This window comes from Diorhabda sublineata, chromosome 10 (assembly GCF_026230105.1).
Source record: "Diorhabda sublineata isolate icDioSubl1.1 chromosome 10, icDioSubl1.1, whole genome shotgun sequence".
Classification (NCBI taxonomy): domain Eukaryota; kingdom Metazoa; phylum Arthropoda; class Insecta; order Coleoptera; family Chrysomelidae; genus Diorhabda; species Diorhabda sublineata.
The window spans coordinates 5,726,954-5,745,708 of NC_079483.1; the positions used below are offsets into that span (position 1 = coordinate 5,726,954).

At 30.3% G+C, this 18,755-nt stretch overlaps 1 protein-coding gene across 1 annotated transcript in view; it reads right to left on the bottom strand.

Annotated features, from left to right (window-relative positions):
* LOC130449812 (uncharacterized) overlaps positions 1 to 13,344 on the bottom strand; it is an 89,481-nt gene extending 76,137 nt beyond the window's left edge. The window contains exon 1 of the mRNA XM_056787832.1: positions 13,050 to 13,344. The gene's annotated coding sequence lies outside the window, so the exon portion shown is untranslated. The remainder of the gene's footprint in view (positions 1 to 13,049) is intronic.
* Positions 13,345 to 18,755: the final 5,411 nt, after the last annotated feature.

Sequence of the window (18,755 nt, forward strand, 5' to 3'; positions counted from 1 at the left end):
GGTTTTTACTACACTTTCCGTCGAAATTTGGCATCTAAGGTGATATCTGAGTATTTTGCTTTATTTTTTTCGAATCATTAATAAAAAATAACTTTTCCGAAGCAACCGGTATTAGCTTCCGTTTAGATATAAAAAAATTGTTGATATAAATGGTCTTGGAACAATACGAACCAAACAATTGACGCTATAAATATACTGGGTACCTATTGCCTACAGTTCAAACTTGAAGAAACAAGTTACGAGTTTTCCTGGTTCAATTTCCATCTGTAGTAATTTCCCGTTCCTATATCAAAACCATCCTCAATAATTTATTACAATAATCCCGGCTTTTTACAACAAAGATGGAAATTACTAAAATATAAACGAGTAGGTCGAACAGATCTGGATAAAAAGGAACTCATACCAAATTCATATTTTCTACAATAGAACTATACAGAAATCTATTCTTTTCGTTGAATTTTCCAAAATAAATAGAAAATATGAGTTCACACGGAAATACGAGTTTTAAGATACGGCAACATTTGACATTCTTAATGGTCAACGTACTCAGATACGAGTGCTGTTTGAGTTGTTAACAGATACTTGAAACATTAGATCTTGGTCAAAAAATGATATTGAAATCCACTCGCTTTGATTTTTGGTGATGAAGAACAATCTAAAGCTATCATATTTTGCTGGGTTTCCAAATTCAATCGTGGTCGCACTTCAGGATGAATTTCAAAAATATTTGTTGGATACCGTCTAATTTCCCAATAGCTCAAAAACGTTGATATTAAAGATATTAAAGAAAATACAGTTAAATCTAATTTTGATACCAACTCTTTGTTTAGAGTTTGATAACCTCACTTCTAATAGCTAATCAACCTTTTATAGAAATAAAAATCATCGAAATTTTTCATAAGTGGTTTAAATTACATAGATAATTTATGGGGAAATGGTAGTTTGTATTAAAAAGAGTCGATTGGTTTCGAAAGTTTTTTTTTAGATACTCGTTAGTAAAGAAGAAGAGAACTAGATTTAGACGGGCCAGCAAACTATTTTAATTGCATATTTAAGTGATGTTCGGATACATAATTTATTGCAGGGCATCGATACTTATTTTCGAACTAATTTCGATCATTATCAGTATTTTTTGAATGCCAATTGGTCAAGACAAGAACCAGATATCGAGTCTTTTATAAAGTCTTGTAAAACATGTAAAAACTTTTATAGAAAACAATGTAAAGAATCTTACATTTTTCATTAATATCCCGATATATTTTCATATGAAAATAAATAAAAAACAATTAAAAAGATTGACTCATATTGTAGAGCGATTTTATACAGCAATCAAACTAGACTTAAACCTGTATCAAAATTTAGTGAAAGAAGAAGAATCAAGACTGCAGTCTATTGATGACGACTTTGTCTATAAACTAAGATTGCCACATCAATTCAAAATCAAAAAAAGACAAGCAGGTTATGATTGGTTTGTGGAATCAATAAAACCAGCACCGAAAAAGGTAAACATTTATTTCATTGGGAAAAACCTCATTTTCTAGAAGATCTACCGATTGGATCAAACGTTAGAAACATCAGTTTTCATAGACAAAAAATCAAGAACATTTAGAAACATAAACTTATCAAAAGGTCTAAGAAATTAACTCAGGCTTTCTAAACATTTGACAGACGTTCTTTCAATTGATTCAAGAGTTGTACTTATCTAAAGAAGTTACCACTTGATTTATTCACAGCAAAGGAAAGTTGATACCACTTTTCAAAAATTATTAAGAATCTGCAGCTCCACCCCAACCTAACCTAACCTAACCATTGTATAGATACATCCTTTCGATCCTAATGCTATTTTTGAATAACATATTTCTGATCCATCGCTTTAGTGATGATAATTCGTAGTCAATTCGAAATATATATGTCGAGTACCTCCAGGAAATAAAACGTTTGGACATCAGCGAGTCATTTAACAACTAAACTGTTGAGAATAGATTGATTACTGTATCATCAAAAGCGTCTTCTTCTTCATCGGAATGTGGAGGGGACTTACTACTCAGAAAATCTATTGAAGAATGTTCCGATGAAATTGAATGTGCGAATGTTATGTTATGTTATGCGCAAGATTTAGTATATTTCTAAAAAACGTGCATACGATGACAAGAAAGAAAGTTTACAGCACAGCATCGATGTTTTCTGGCACAACGCTGCTGTTGGTTTAATCCGTCGAAATCATTGCAATTTAATCCCATTTTTTTTGACCAAGATGAGTGTTTGTAAACAACTCAAACACCACTCGTATAACACGTTCTGTATACGTTAATCAATTAGAGATTTCCAACTAGTGCGATATCAAAAATAAAAGGAAATGAAAAATTAGTTTTACTGTGATTAATATGTTTTCCAACCTAGATTTTATGAGATTATTGCAAAAGGCTAAAAACCAATCACTTTATTTAATTATTTATTCTAACTTTTCACGGTTACAAGTTTTATATTTGACGGAAAATCTCCAAATAGAGGTTCATTCAATTGGCCACCTAGATTCATTCCCAGTTCTAACTTTAATGGATTTTTTTATAGGTACGTGAAAAATATAGCGTACTCCCGATAATATGAAAAATCGAATTTCTGTCATTTATTCCAGATATTTGAGTATAATATTTACACGCTGTATTAGAGAAACGAAACGGTTAGAGATAGTTAGAAAAATCGTTTATCTACTAGAGACTGTTCGACTACAATTTACTCACCTTGTATAACAAACCTATAAACATAAATATCTATTTAGATACACCTTTTATCATGATCAAAACAAATCACGATTCAAATTATAGAGTTTCTACTAGAATAATCTCATGTAACTGTTAACTATTGAATAAATGGCGACATGTACAGTTTAAATTATTTATCATCTCGTGATTCTAATATTCCACCAACGAATCAATTTTTTATCCACGAATTGACCAAATCGATCCTAGATTATTATTCTTCATTACGAGATAATTTCATAAAACCTCGTTGATTTGTTGGCGTCGAACTTGTACGAGGTAAGAAAAAAAAATTGATTTTTTATAACAACTAATGCTCACGGATTCGGTCAGGTGTAATTGTATTCGAAGATGGTTCCAGAAGTACCTGGTCTGACCTAGAGATGACGGTAATTGCTGGTTTGAAGACGCCACGTTATTTAGTATTTGATGAAAGACAATTAATGATTTTTAACAGGCGTTAGCCCAACCAATATGGAAGCTAAGCTAAATTCTACTTTGGGTGAGACTGTACCTTCGTTATTAATAGTTAAATATTCGGTAGCAAGGCTTAAGCGAGGCTGTACGACCTGTGAAGACTAGCAACGCAGTGGTCGACCAAATGAGGTGACGACTCACTCATTTGGATATGAGAAAGCTGTACGCAAGATGGGTGCCGCGTTTCCTCACAATTAAACAAAGACGGTGCCGTGAAGAGGTTTCCATCGAGTATTTGCCAATGTTTTATAACCATCACTTCACACCTAAAACGACCAATCAAAACCATGGACTGAAAAGGAAGAACTGACTCCAAAGAAGACAAAGACCGTTCCATCTGGAATGAGCGTGGAATAATTTTCATTGACTACGTTGAAAATGTAAAAACTATCAAGAAGAAAATGTTGTTTCATCAAGACCTCCAGCTCAAACATCCGTTATTGAAATGGCAAAAATTAATTAATTAAAGTTTGAATTCCTACCACGGGAACCCCTATTCGCCAGATTACACTACATTGGATTATTTTCTGTACTCAAACTTGACAAAATAGCTCGCCGGTCATATTTCCAACAGAGGACAGAGAAAATAATATGAAACTTGCTTATATGAATTTATAAATCTAGTTAGTGTTTCAAGGACAAGAAGATCTTATAAATAATTTGAAGGAGTGGACTCAACGTCAATGTACTCAAGATTATTAAGTCTTATATATCTTATATATCTTTAATTCATATAATTCTATTAATATTTTTTGTTTTGTTAATTTCTTATATTATTAATTATTAATCGTTTTTTGTTCTGTTAATTTCTTTAATTAATGTAATTAATCGTTTTTTGTCTTGTTAATTTCTTTAATTAATGTAATTAATCGTTTTTTGTTTTGTTCATATCTTCAATTAATCGATTTTTGCTTTGTTCATATCTTTAATTAATCGTTTTTTGTTTTGTTAATTGCTTTAATTAATATAATTAATCGTTTTTTGTTTTGTTCATATCTTTAATTATTCGTTTTTTGTTTTGTTAATTGCTTTAATTAATATAATTAATCATTTTTTGTTTTGTTCATATCTTTAATTATTCGTTTTTTGTTTTGTCAATTTCTTTAATTAATATAATTAATCGTTTTTTGTTTTCTTCGTATCTTTAATTATTCGTTTCTTGTTTTGTTCATATCTTTAATTAATCGTTTTTTGTTCTGATAATTTCTTATATTAATATAATTAATCGTTTTTTATTTTCTTCATATCTTTAATTAATCGTTTTTTGTTTTGTTAATTTCTTTAATTAATATAATTAATCGTTTTTTGTTTTATTAAATTCTTCAATTAATATAATCTATCGTTTTTTGTTTTGTTAATTTCTTTAATTAATATAATTAATCGTTTTTTGTTTTGTTAATTGCTTTAATTAATATAATTAATCGTTTTTTGTTGTGTTATTTTCTCTAATTAATATAATTAATCGTTTTTTGTTTTCTTCGTATCTTTAATTATTCGTTTCTTGTTTTGTTCATATCTTTAATTAATCGTTTTTTGTTCTGATAATTTCTTATATTAATATAATTAATCGTTTTTTATTTTCTTCATATCATTAATTAATCGTTTTTTGTTTTGTTAAATTCTTCAATTAATATAATTAATCGTTTTTTGTTTTGTTAATTGCTTTAATTAATATAATTAATCGTTTTTCGTCGTGTTATTTTCGTATCTTTAATTATTCGTTTCTTGTTTTGTTCATATCTTTAATTAATCGTTTTTTGTTCTGATAATTTCTTATATTAATATAATTAATCGTTTTTTATTTTCTTCATATCTTTAATTAATCGTTTTTTGTTTTGTTAAATTCTTCAATTAATATAATTAATCGTTTTTTGTTTTGTTAATTGCTTTAATTAATATAATTAATCGTTTTTCGTCGTGTTATTTTCGTATCTTTAATTATTCGTTTCTTGTTTTGTTCATATCTTTAATTAATCGTTTTTTGTTCTGATAATTTCTTATATTAATATAATTAATCGTTTTTTATTTTCTTCATATCTTTAATTAATCGTTTTTTGTTTTGTTAAATTCTTCAATTAATATAATTAATCGTTTTTTGTTTTGTTAATTGCTTTAATTAATATAATTAATCGTTTTTCGTCGTGTTATTTTCGTATCTTTAATTATTCGTTTCTTGTTTTGTTCATATCTTTAATTAATCGTTTTTTGTTCTGATAATTTCTTATATTAATATAATTAATCGTTTTTTATTTTCTTCATATCTTTAATTAATCGTTTTTTGTTTTGTTAAATTCTTCAATTAATATAATTAATCGTTTTTTGTTTTGTTAATTGCTTTAATTAATATAATTAATCGTTTTTCGTCGTGTTATTTTCGTATCTTTAATTATTCGTTTCTTGTTTTGTTCATATCTTTAATTAATCGTTTTTTGTTCTGATAATTTCTTATATTAATATAATTAATCGTTTTTTATTTTCTTCATATCTTTAATTAATCGTTTTTTGTTTTGTTAAATTCTTCAATTAATATAATTAATCGTTTTTTGTTTTGTTAATTGCTTTAATTTATATAATTAATCATTTTTTGTTTTCTTCGTATCTTTAATTATTCGTTTCTTGTTTTGTTCATATCTTTAATTAATCGTTTTTTGTTCTGGTAATTTCTTATATTAATATAATTAATCGTTTTTTATTTTCTTCATATCTTTAATTAATCGTTTTTTGTTTTGTTGAATTCTTCAATTAATATAATCTATCGTTTTTTGTTTTGTTAATTTCTTTAATTAATATAATTAATCGTTTTTTGTCTTGTTAATTTCTTCAATTAATATAATTAATCGTTTTTTGTTTTGTTCATATCTTCAATTAATCAATTTTTGCTTTGTTCATATCTTTAATTATTCGTTTTTTTGTTTTGTTAATTTCTTTAATTAATGTAATTAATCGTTTTTTGTTCTGTTAATTGTTTCATTTGATATTAATTTTATTAAAAAATTTTTGAATAGACATGAAATTAATTTCAGAACCGCTGTTTGCACTCAATAATTTCTAAATGTCTCAAAAATGTGACCAGCTATGACAAGGACGCGGGAGGGGCAAAAAATCAGGAAATTCGTGTGACGTAATTTATGTCTAAGCCCTTAAATAGTTGTTCATATCATTTTTAGAGGTGCAAACGTATTAAAACTACCTCCGGTATTACCAGAAGAAGTTAATTAGAATTGCAAGAGTAAATCATAGATTTGATAACATAGAAACTACGACAATTTGACAGACCAAATGATAAAGGGTGTCTGATTTTCTTCAGCGCACTAGCTACTCCCTTTCTTTATTTTACTCAATGTACCTACCACCTGATTAACAGTATTAACTAATAAAATCCATTTCAAATCAGAAAACCGTGTTTATTTTAATAGAACGATCAAACTTATCGAAAAACCACGTAAAATTAATTCTAACAATGATTGTTTCTGTATGTTTTTAATGACCATTCGTCAATAGAGAAATCTAACAGCACAATTTTTTTCTAAATGACGATTCTATGTATTACATTTCATACATAAGTGATTGCAATTAGCTAAAACAAATTGAATAACAAAAAAAACCAAATTAAATACAACACATCTTTTGTGTTGATAAAAACTTTTATATGAAATTGAAAGTAGTAAGAGTAGAATTTAATTAAGGAAACCATCACATCTTCTTAATTCAGGACTACACAGAAGACGTTGTGAAGGTAATTAGACACGAAACGTTTCTAAAAGTGGTAATTTGATAATATTCAGTTCGTTTAGAGTTGTTTGTATGCTTTCAATCGATTCTAATTTTGATTTTTTGGAAGAGGAGGTAATTACAACACACCCTATATATTTTTAAAAACCCTGAAGGGCGTTGGTGATCTAGTAAAGGAAGGAAATTTATTTTTCAGTACGGCAACGATCACAAGCGTTTTTCGAAGCTTTGCAAAGAATATTTGAATGAATTGTGATTTTAGCCGTCACAGTTACCGGACCTCAACCCAATTGAGTTGTTGTGGAACAAATTGGAAGTCAGAAAGGAGTCCACTTTACACCTTTAGAATAATTGGAAACGAATGGAACTGAATAGACGATAATTATTCATCGAAATCGATTTTTTATGCACCATGGAGCTCTACCCTATTTTGATAGGTGTCGTAATTGAGTAACCATTTTCAGAATCGATGCAGAAGCTTCGATTCATTGGCCTCCTCGGTTATGGGTTTTTAATCCCTTGGATTATACAGTTTGGTCGAATCTTGAAGAAAATGTTTATACTACAGAAGTTAATTCACCTCAAGAGTTAAAAGACTAAATTCAACGTCAAATCAATGACCTCATAGCTGACTCCCAACCAATGGATTCTTTAAAACAAAAAGGATGAATTTGTGTATTCGGAGGATATTTTGAACACCTACTCTAATTGAATTCTATTTCATGTTATGAGCCTTTTTTTAAATTTTCATTTCGTGATTTTTTGTTCAATTAATACATTTATCAATATTACATACCAGCATCGATTATTACCTCCACAAACAGTTACCAAAATCAACCAAATTGTGCGTGCAGATTGTCGAATGAGCATCCGGATGATTGACTGACTCCTGACCAAAAACTCTTGTGTCAAATGGTCTGCTAAGACTTTCTTGAAAGGTTAGAAAAAGATCTACTTTGAAAGGGAGTAGATTTGAGTCGATGGAAGCGGTAAACCAGAGCTCATGAAGGCACTTATCAAAGAAGACTTCCAGCACTGCTTCGATCAATCAAATAAAAGTATGGAACGGAGTTTGGTGGGGGGAGGGAAGTGAATTGAAGGGGAGCATTTGAATGTAGAATAATTTTCATAACCAGTCTCGTTATTTAATAGCCAGACCTCGCATTGGGGAAACAACATTCTTCTTTCAGATCTTTGTTAACAGTGAAGGTTCTCGATGCCACTACTACTACCAACTAGTAAAATTCTTTACTTTTGTAGTGGGAATTTGTATTATAAGACCGGTGTATCAGTTTCATGAAAATATTCGAAACTTTTTACATTCCTTAAAGTAAAAACAGATGATGTATAATAAAAATAAAAACTAAATAATGAAATATTCAAAAACTTAAAGAAATTTGATGATATAGTGAAAGTAATAGAGATTATTTGAATATAATTAGGAAAGGAAAAGTGTTTAAATTTTGAAAGTTTTATTACCACAAATTATTAATACAGTAGTATAATTATTGTAGGAGATATCATCCTATTTCAATATTTACTATTGCTTCCGTTGCCCTGCCCACGTTGGGCTATCAAATATCAAGCACCAAAATACAATTAATAATAACATGCTTTTATTACCTTCACCTGTATGTATCAGCAGTTATTTGAAGGAATCTTTGAACTCAGTTCAAGAGAACCTCAAACATATAATTTGAAATTTTATATCATTGCTGGGAACAGGAATCTTTGGAGTCGATTCAGCGCATTTCAAAACGTTGGGTTGATTTGAAATTATCCTTTCCGGGATCAGTGATTTATAATATAAAAATGAAATGAGTGATTAATCAAAGTTATTGAATACTAAACGCCAATTAATACAAAAAAAAATAATAAAAACAAAGTTGAACTAGAAACCACTTTACGAGAACTGGTCTTCAACATGTTTGCATGCCGATGCGTTTACACGTACTTAACAGTTTAGTTTTAATTTGACTTTTGAAAACTAATTATTTCTTCTTGCAAGTTCGGTATAAACCAAGTGGATTAAATTCGGGATTGCGAGTAGACTAATGAAGAAATTTTCAGCAGGAAAATAAGGAGCGCGATTTTCCTACTGAAATTTGTAATTAATGTTTTTCAATTGTGTCATTTTGTGATTTTGCAATTAATTTTTCGGAGTTAGCTGATTGGAGTTTTTGGTTTTTCCAGTAGTTGCTTCTCTCTGATTACTTTTTTCCTGTTTCTTTTACCAGTTTTTCCAGTTATATATTCGATTTACCGGTTGTTTTTGGACGGTTTTAACACTTATCTTCATTTTTTACCATTTCTTGAAGGAGATTTTCTTGCACTCAATTTCTTCTGGGTTTTTAGATATTTTCAGGGGTTTTCAAGTCAATGTTTTTTTTTGATTTTCCAGTTGCATTTTCTATCAGTTTTTTCAATTTTTTTAGTGTTTATCGGTTGTCTTTTTCGGATTCCAAGCTTGTTTTTGGTTTTTCCGTTTGTTAATACTTTTGGAATTTCCTGCTATTATGTTTCAATGTTTTCGATTTTTTTTAAATAGTTTTTCGATTTTTCTGATTAATTTTTCGAGGCTTCCTGTTCTTTTTCGGTATTTATTTCGGCTTCTTTTTTCAATTGTTTATTTCGATTTACAACTAGTTGTTTTGTTTCTATTTTCACGCTTTTTTTTCGGGTTTTCCTAATTTCCTGTTGTTATTTTTTTCGGATTGTTCGATTACTTTCTTTTATGCAATTTTCCTCGGTTTCTTTTGTTTTTCCCCGGTTTTGCGCTAAATTCTTCTCTCCGTTTTTTCCGAATGTTGCTTTTTAACTATTTTTTCGTTATTTTCCGTTCACTTCTCCAGTTTTTCCATTTGTTTCTGGTTGTTTGTTTTTCTTTCCAGTTTTTTAAGTATTTCAGCTGCTAATTTTTTCGGGTTTTCCAATTACTTATCATCTGTTTCTTTTTCCAATTTTCCCAATTGTTTTTAAATTTCCCTGTTGTATGTTGAGTTTTCAGGTTCGTTTTATCAGTTACCTTGTTGTTGTTTTCAGTTTTTTTATTTTGTCGATTGATATTTTTAGGTTACTTTTTCCAGTTGTTTTTTGATTTTCCGGTTATATCTTCCAGATTTTGCTGTTTTCCAGCATTTGGCTTCCTTCGGATTGCCCAGTAACCTTATTTCGCTTTTTTTCCATTTTTTACAGGTTTCACTGGTTGTACTTTTCGGTTTTTGGGCTTGTTTTTAGCCATTACTGTTTTTCCGATTGTTAATCTTCAAGGATTTGCTGGTTTTTCGCGGTTCCAATTACATTTTACGGTTTTCTGCTTTTCTGTTTTTACGTTTCTCTGTTTTTTTAATTTTACCTACATTTAATGATTACCGGTTCATCGATTACTTTTCATTTTTTCCCTTCTCTACTTTTTCTAATTCTAGTTTTTTGGTTTCTTCTATAAAATTTCCGGCTCTTTTCTAGTTGTTGTTTCTTCAGCCTTTGCGATTGATTTTTTGGTTTGTCTAGTTCTTCTGATTGTTGCAGGTTCCTTCTTTCAATTGTTGATGTTTTAATTTTTTTTTGTTGCTTGTTTGTTATCGGTTATTTTTCTAGTTTTTTCTATAATCTGGTGATTTTTTTCTGTTTTGGCGATTACTATTTTTTAACAAATGGTCATTTTTTCGGTTCGATTTTTATTTTTTTGAAGTTTCAAGGACTATCTACTTATATTTTCAGTTTATTTCACAAATTGGCGTTTTTCGGGTTTTCCCGTTTTTCCCAGTAGTTTTTCGATTTGCCGGTTGTGTTTTTCAGTTCTTCTTCCAATTTTTCCAATTATTTCGTCAGTTTTCCGGTAGTTTTTTCGAGTTTCCGGTTCCTCTCACCAGCTTTTTCATTTTTTGCCGTATTCGGGTAGTTTTTTTTTCTCATATGTTTTTGAAATTCTCGTTTTTTGGCTTTTTTGTTTATTTTTTCAAGTTTTTCTGTTATTTCCAACAGTTTTTCGATTTTCCTATCGTGTTTTTCGTTTCCTCGTACCAGTTTTTCTATTTGTTTTTATGGTTTCGTAGTTTATTGATTTTTCGCGTTTCCCCATTTATTAATATTGATTTTGCTCTTCCCGGTTGTCCGCTTATTTTTTATCTGTTTCTTTTCCCAATTTTTCCAATTGTTTTTTCGGTTTTCCAGCTGCTTCTTCAATTTTTTCCGGTTCTCCTCACCAGCTTTTCAATTCTTTCCTTGTTCCACGAGTGTTTTTTTATTGAACTCGTTTTTTTTCGGTTTTCTGATAGTTTTTTTCCCTATATGTTTCTCAAATTTTATTATGTTTTTCAGGTTATTCACCTACTTTTATCGGTTGTTTTTCTAATAGTCCGGTTAAATTTTTTCACTCGTTTTGAGGTTTTTCCTGTTTTTTTCAGTTCACCTAATTTTTTTGCGGTTTATCGCAGCTTTTTACTTTCAGTTTTCTAGCTGTTTCTTCAATTTTTTCCGGTTCTCCTCACCAGCTTTTCAATTCTTTCCCTGTTCCACGAGTGTTTTTTTATTGAACTCGTTTTTTTTCGGTTTTCTGATAGTTTTTTTCCCTATATGTTTCTCAAATTTTATTATGTTTTTCAGGTTATTCACCTACTTTTATCGGTTGTTTTTCTAATAGTCCAGTTAAATTTTTTCACTCGTTTTGAGGTTTTTCCTGTTTTTTTAGTTCACCTAATTTTTTTGCGGTTTATCGCAGCTTTTTACTTTCAGTTTTCTAGCTGTTTCTTCAATTTTTTCCGGTTCTCCTCACCAGCTTTTCAATTCTTTCCCTGTTCCACGAGTGTTTTTTTATTGAACTCGTTTTTTTTCGGTTTTCTGATAGTTTTTTTCCCTATATGTTTCTCAAATTTTATTATGTTTTTCAGGTTATTCACCTACTTTTATCGGTTGTTTTTCTAATAGTCCGGTTAAATTTTTTCACTCGTTTTGAGGTTTTTCCTGTTTTTTTAGTTCATCTAATTTTTTTGCGGTTTATCGCAGCTTTTTACTTTCAGTTTTCTAGCTGTTTCTTCAATTTTTTCCGGTTCTCCTCACCAGCTTTTCAATTCTTTCCCTGTTCCACGAGTGTTTTTTTATTGAACTCGTTTTTTTTCGGTTTTCTGATAGTTTTTTTCCCTATATGTTTCTCAAATTTTATTATGTTTTTCAGGTTATTCACCTACTTTTATCGGTTGTTTTTCTAATAGTCCAGTTAAATTTTTTCACTCGTTTTGAGGTTTTTCCTGTTTTTTTAGTTCACCTAATTGTTTTGCGGTTTATCGCAGCTTTCTACTTTCGGTTTTCTAGCTGTTTCTTCAATTTTTTCCGGTTCTCCTCACCAGCTTTTCAATTCTTTTCCTGTTCCTACGAGTGTTTTTTTGTTGAACTCGTTTTTTTTTCGGTTTTCTGATAGTTTTTTTCCTATATGTTTCTCAAATTTTATTATGTTTTTCAGGTTATTCACTTACTTTTATCGGTTGTTTTTCTAATAGTCCGGTTAAATTTTTTCACTCGTTTTGAGGTTTTTCCCCATTTTTTGCGGATTATCGCAGCTTTTTAATTTCGATTTTTTAGCCGTGAACGACATTTTCTCTAACAGTGAACGTTGATATTTAAAAGTACATAAAGCTCCTTATAACTCACCCTGTATATAACGTGTAGTTACACATTACTTTTACATCGAGTTGTATATTTAATTTTATTGGTTCTAGATACAAATTACGGCTTTCATCATCATTATCAAAACGCTTTTTATTCCTTATGATTACTTTTATTTTCCTTTTGAGTTTGTCATTTAGTTTTCTTCTTCTTATCTCTGTATCGTCTTCAAGCTGTTTCTTCTTCTTCGTATGATCTTCTTCTGCATCTAATTCGTCTTCTTTTTATGTGATTAATTGTATGTCTTTGTTTCTTTTCGTGTGGTCATACTCGATCTAAATTTCGTATTATTTATTTCTTTTTGCATTCTACGTTTATCAAAATATATTTTATTTGTTTTATTTGTAAATAAAACTTTCTGGAGTATAAAAAATCCTTTGGAATCAAATAATTACAACATAAAATTATTATTATACTCACTTTTAAATATCTAATATATCCTTGTAAATATAATATATCCGAAACATATTTGGCTGTACAGTCAATTTTGAAAGTTTATTTGAAACGATGGGGGATTGCACTCGATATCCACATTCACATAATTTTTATACCGTGTCTCTTTTACACATGCACACACTTGCTTTCCTGCACTTCACATAGCGCGACATCAAAATTGTACAGACATCGACCAACGAACGCCAATCGACGACGACTGGCCTTCTCGCGGTGTTTTGTGTTAACATGAACTGAAACGGCGAAAACTTCACCTCCATCTACGTCCTCGCCATCGTAGCCCGAGGCTGAAACGCTGAAAAGAGATGGACCAACAACCGCTCGTATGGGGAGATCCAGTTGGGTCAAACTAAAACGACATCGGGGAGAAGAGTCGATGCCGAGAAGAATGCGTATACCTGTTATGATGTGGAATCTTCGGTCTGTTTTCAAATGGATTTTTACTTATTATTTATAAGTTTAATTCGGATTTGTATGCGAAGAAATCACTTGAAATACGCGTAAATTTACATGAATGCTTACTGAAAAAAAATCATTTTTATTATTAGATATCTACGTAATATTTATACTTATTTACAAAGAATTACCAAGTACTATTCTTTTAAACTCTATTTTAATTAATAATCGACAAAAAATAGGGAGAATTTCCAGTGAAAATCTCCCTTTTATAAATGTACTAACAAACTATGGAAACGATTAAGTGAATAGTTAAAATATTTTTCATATTTACCAGCGCTGTTACTTAAGCTGTGTGTATGTATGTAAATTAGTCTTGTTGAAGTAAAAACAACCCTTTTCCAGTTTGTATTACCAAAAATAAAAATATAAACGCAAAAAAGCAATAATCCGTATTTTGAATTATCATTTTTCCTATTATTAGAACTGCCAAAACTTTGGATGGTGACTGATTCAACAAATACAAAATCTATCCCTTGTAAGTAAGTTACCTTTCCCAAATTTAGTTAAATGATAATTTTGTATATTCAATTCGAAACAAAAATAGAATATTTCGATTTTAAAACAAGATTAGTACCAATCGTGCAATGGGCATTCATTAATCTTGTACAGGAATGGATTTTGAATTGTTTGGTGTAAAAATTTTGTTTGACGAAATTTTTTATATCGATTAACTGCTTTATAATCACAAAATATAATTTTGGACACATTTTGGCAGTATTTAGATTCTCCATGAGGTTACACGAGGGACGCTCGTTCGAGAGTGTGGATGGTGCTCTTGACGACTACAATTAACAATTTTTGTAAACTATTGTATGCATAGAGAAGTTGTCATTACAAAAAAAGTCTTGACGGCTTCAATTGAAGACGTTTCCGGTATAAACGTCACTTGATTCGTGTCCATTTTGTAGTAGACGTAGCGTGACTCATCGAAGCTATGGTTTCATATTTATATTTTGAATTTATACGTTGACCATTATCAGAATGTTTTGTCTCGACTTTGTCCAGTGAAAATCTTCCTTTTAAGAATTCACTAACTAACTATTATCTATTTTTATGAATTCGAGAGTAGAGAATACTCGTTCGAGAGTGTGGATGATGCTCTTGAAGATTACAATTAAGAATTTTTGTAAACTATAGTATGGATAGAGGAATTGTCATTACAAAAAAGTCTTGATGGCTTCAACTGAAGACGTTTCCGGTATAAACGTCACTTGATTCGTGTCCATTTTGTAGTAGACGTAGCGTGACTCATCGAAGCTATGGTTTCATATTTATATTTTGAATTTATACGTTGACCATTATCAGAATGTTTTGTCTCGACTTTGTCCAGTGAAAATCTTCCTTTTAAGAATTCACTAACTAACTATTATCTATTTTTATGAATTCGAGAGTAGAAAATACTCGTTCGAGAGTGTGGATGATGCTCTTGAAGATTACAATTAAGAATTTTTGTAAACTATAGTATGGATAGAGGAATTGTCATTACAAAAAAGTCTTGATGGCTTCAACTGAAGACGTTTCCGGTATAAACGTCACTTGATTCGTGTCCATTTTGTAGTAGACGTAGCGTGACTCATCGAAGCTATGGTTTCATATTTATATTTTGAATTTATACGTTGACCATTATCAGAATGTTTTGTCTCGACTTTGTCCAGTGAAAATCTTCCTTTTAAGAATTCACTAACTAACTATTATCTATTTTTATGAATTCGAGAGTAGAGAATACTCGTTCGAGAGTGTGGATGATGCTCTTGAAGATTACAATTAAGAATTTTTGTAAACTATAGTATGGATAGAGGAATTGTCATTACAAAAAAGTCTTGATGGCTTCAACTGAAGACGTTTCCGGTATAAACGTCACGTGATTCGTGTCCATTTTGTAGTAGACGTAGCGTGACTCATCGAAGCTATGGTTTCATATTTATATTTTGAATTTATACGTTGACCATTATCAGAATGTTTTGTCTCGACTTTGTCCAGTGAAAAACTTCCTTTTAAAAATTCACTAACTAACTATTATCTATTTTTATGAATTCGAGAGTAGAGAATACTCGTTCGAGAGTGTGGATGATGCTCTTGAAGATTACAATTAAGAATTTTTGTAAACTATAGTATGGATAGAGGAATTGTCATTACAAAAAAGTCTTGATGGCTTCAACTGAAGACGTTTCCGGTATAAACGTCACTTGATTCGTGTCCATTTTGTAGTAGACGTAGCGTGACTCATCGAAGCTATGGTTTCATATTTATATTTTGAATTTATACGTTGACCATTATCAGAATGTTTTGTCTCGACTTTGTCCAGTGAAAATCTTCCTTTTAAGAATTCACTAACTAACTATTATCTATTTTTATGAATTCGAGAGTAGAGAATACTCGTTCGAGAGTGTGGATGATGCTCTTGAAGATTACAATTAAGAATTTTTGTAAACTATAGTATGGATAGAGGAATTGTCATTACAAAAAAGTCTTGATGGCTTCAACTGAAGACGTTTCCGGTATAAACGTCACGTGATTCGTGTCCATTTTGTAGTAGACGTAGCGTGACTCATCGAAGCTATGGTTTCATATTTATATTTTGAATTTATTCGTTGACCATTATCAGAATGTTTTGTCTCGACTTTGTCCAGTGAAAATCTTCCTTTTAAGAATTCACTAACTATTATCTATTTTTATAAATTCGAGAGTAAGGAATGCTTGTTTGAGAGTGTGGATGGTGCGCTTGAAGACTACAATTAACAATTCTTGTAAACTATTCTATGCATAGAAGAGTTGACATTATAAAAAAAAGTCTTGATGGCGACTTTTAGAGGGCTTCGATTGAAGGCGTTTTTAACTTTTAGCTTTCTCAAAAATATTTTACAGTTACAGTTTCCACATTATTATTAAAGGCTACTTTCTGAAGTAAATTATCAAATTAATTGTGATTCTTTGAAGACGTGCAGCTACCCAAATCACTAGGTTCACCTTCTTAAAGAGACATAGTATAAGCATTCAGTATAAATTCTTATGGTTGAATGAGATTCTGTGTCCTGAGAAGTTATCTTCCATTTTTATCAATGTTGGAAGATTATAGTTTGTACTAAATTCCGTAAGAGTGTTTTGCAGAGACCGGAAGATTGCTTTGAAAATACATAACTAAGCTATAATTATTTGGAGGTTTATTTTCAGAAGACAGAACTAAATGTCCCAGTGGTCTTGGTCAAAGAATGGAATTGAATCACATTTTTCCACGTTCATGCTATAATCACAAATTTATTTAACCATATTTACTGAAAAAAGGTGGATCTTTATTGTACCAGTGCAATAAATATTTATTTTGTTAGGTTAGGTTAGGAAACAAACATAAAAATTTAAATGAACGAAATATTTAGTCCTTTTTCTGTGAGATTCTAATACGTTTCAAGAATTGCGGATTTTATTTCATTATTAATCACTTTTATTATGTATTGGATTACAAAATGACTAGAAAATGCATTTTTTCCTAAAATGCCATATGATTTCAAATTATAAACACAAAAGTAAATGACTATGATTTGAATAATGCAACTCCGCAGTTCTAGAAATATCAGTCAAACATTTTTTTCCTTGAACGTAGGAAAAATATGGTATGCACCTCGTGTAAAAAGTGTTAATTGCACTCGACGTGTTGTCAAACTCAGTCTAACGTCCTCGTTAGTCAAATTCACGTCGCATGCAATAAACACTTACTTTTTGCACTTGTTGCGTAAATAACTAATACGTGCGACTATTTTTTATCGTTAGACCAACAGCAGGTGGATTAGCTTCGATTTTTGGTTGTTTGACAGAATTCAATGGTGGTCGCACTTCTGTACAGGATGAAATTTCGTGAAGGTCCTCCAAAATCGGCTGTTGTGCAAGAAAACATCGATGCTGTGCTTAAACTGATATTGCAAGATCGTAATTTGACATACCGTGAGATTAAGGCATACTAGACCATCAGTTCTACTCGTATACGTCCAATATTGCATGAACATTTGGTAGTCGAAAAGATTTTTTGTATTGGATACCGCATAATTTGACAATAGTTAAAAAAATAAGCTCATGCCGATTGGTGCCAAGAAAAACTGAGAAAATTTTATCGCAGTACTTCAAAAGGTCGTGAAATTATAGATCTATGCGTATAAACCCGAAACTAAGCAACAATCGGGTCTATTGAGACGAGCTTAATCAAACAAAAGATTATTTTTTTAGAAAATTGTCAGATTCATACGTCACAGCATTCCGGAACACCCTGTAACATTGTAAATAAGAATGAGGCACTGAACTTTATAACACCCTGTATACTATGTCATATGTAGTCAGCTACAGCTAAAAGATATCCTCTAAACTAGTCGTTAACGATGTGTTTTTTAGATTTTTTACATAAAGGATTTTCCAGGGCCCTTCTACCCCTTTTTCCTCCACAACTTTTTCGAATTTCAAAGTACTAATCAAAATCTACACATCACAATCCAAGGTTTTATAGTTGAACCGTTTATTTACTGGATTATAACGAAAAACAGTACATTGAAGACATTTTATCTTAATTTTTGATAAAATGAATGATAATATTTTATGAACAAACCTCGTATAAACATGTACCTTGATTCCAGTACAAAATGACGACTTCGATAACTTGGTTAGTAAAACGTACATAAACGTGTATTTCCGGATATACAACTAAATTTAAAAGTTTCTAAAACTAGGCTATACTATAACAAACAACAATCACGGAGTTTAATAATTAATTTGTCTAGCTGGTATACGAGGTTTGATACAAAAGTATATAACCCACATTCGTATATCCGCATTGTTGTTTCCACTTCATAAATCAATCATAAGAATCGTTTTCTTCTTTTTGTTTAGATAGAATCTTATGCTGTTGGATATTCATACTCTTCTTGAAGTCTTCTTAATAAGCTGAGCTCTAATTTTGAAAACATAACCCTTTCCTAAGTTAGGCATCGATCCGGCATCAATTAACAACCGATACAGCGCTTAATATATAAAAATATGAATAAAATCAAATTTGTTATTTTCTCTCGTAATAGATCAGCCCTGAAATCAATGAAACTTTCGCCCTAAAAAACAGCTGTTAAGGTCACTGCCTGGTTTTTATCAAAAACTTAAAGTAAAGACAATCTCCGATAATAAATATTTTGAAAATCGTATACCTCAAAGGTCAATCATGAGGCCCACACTCTTTATCAT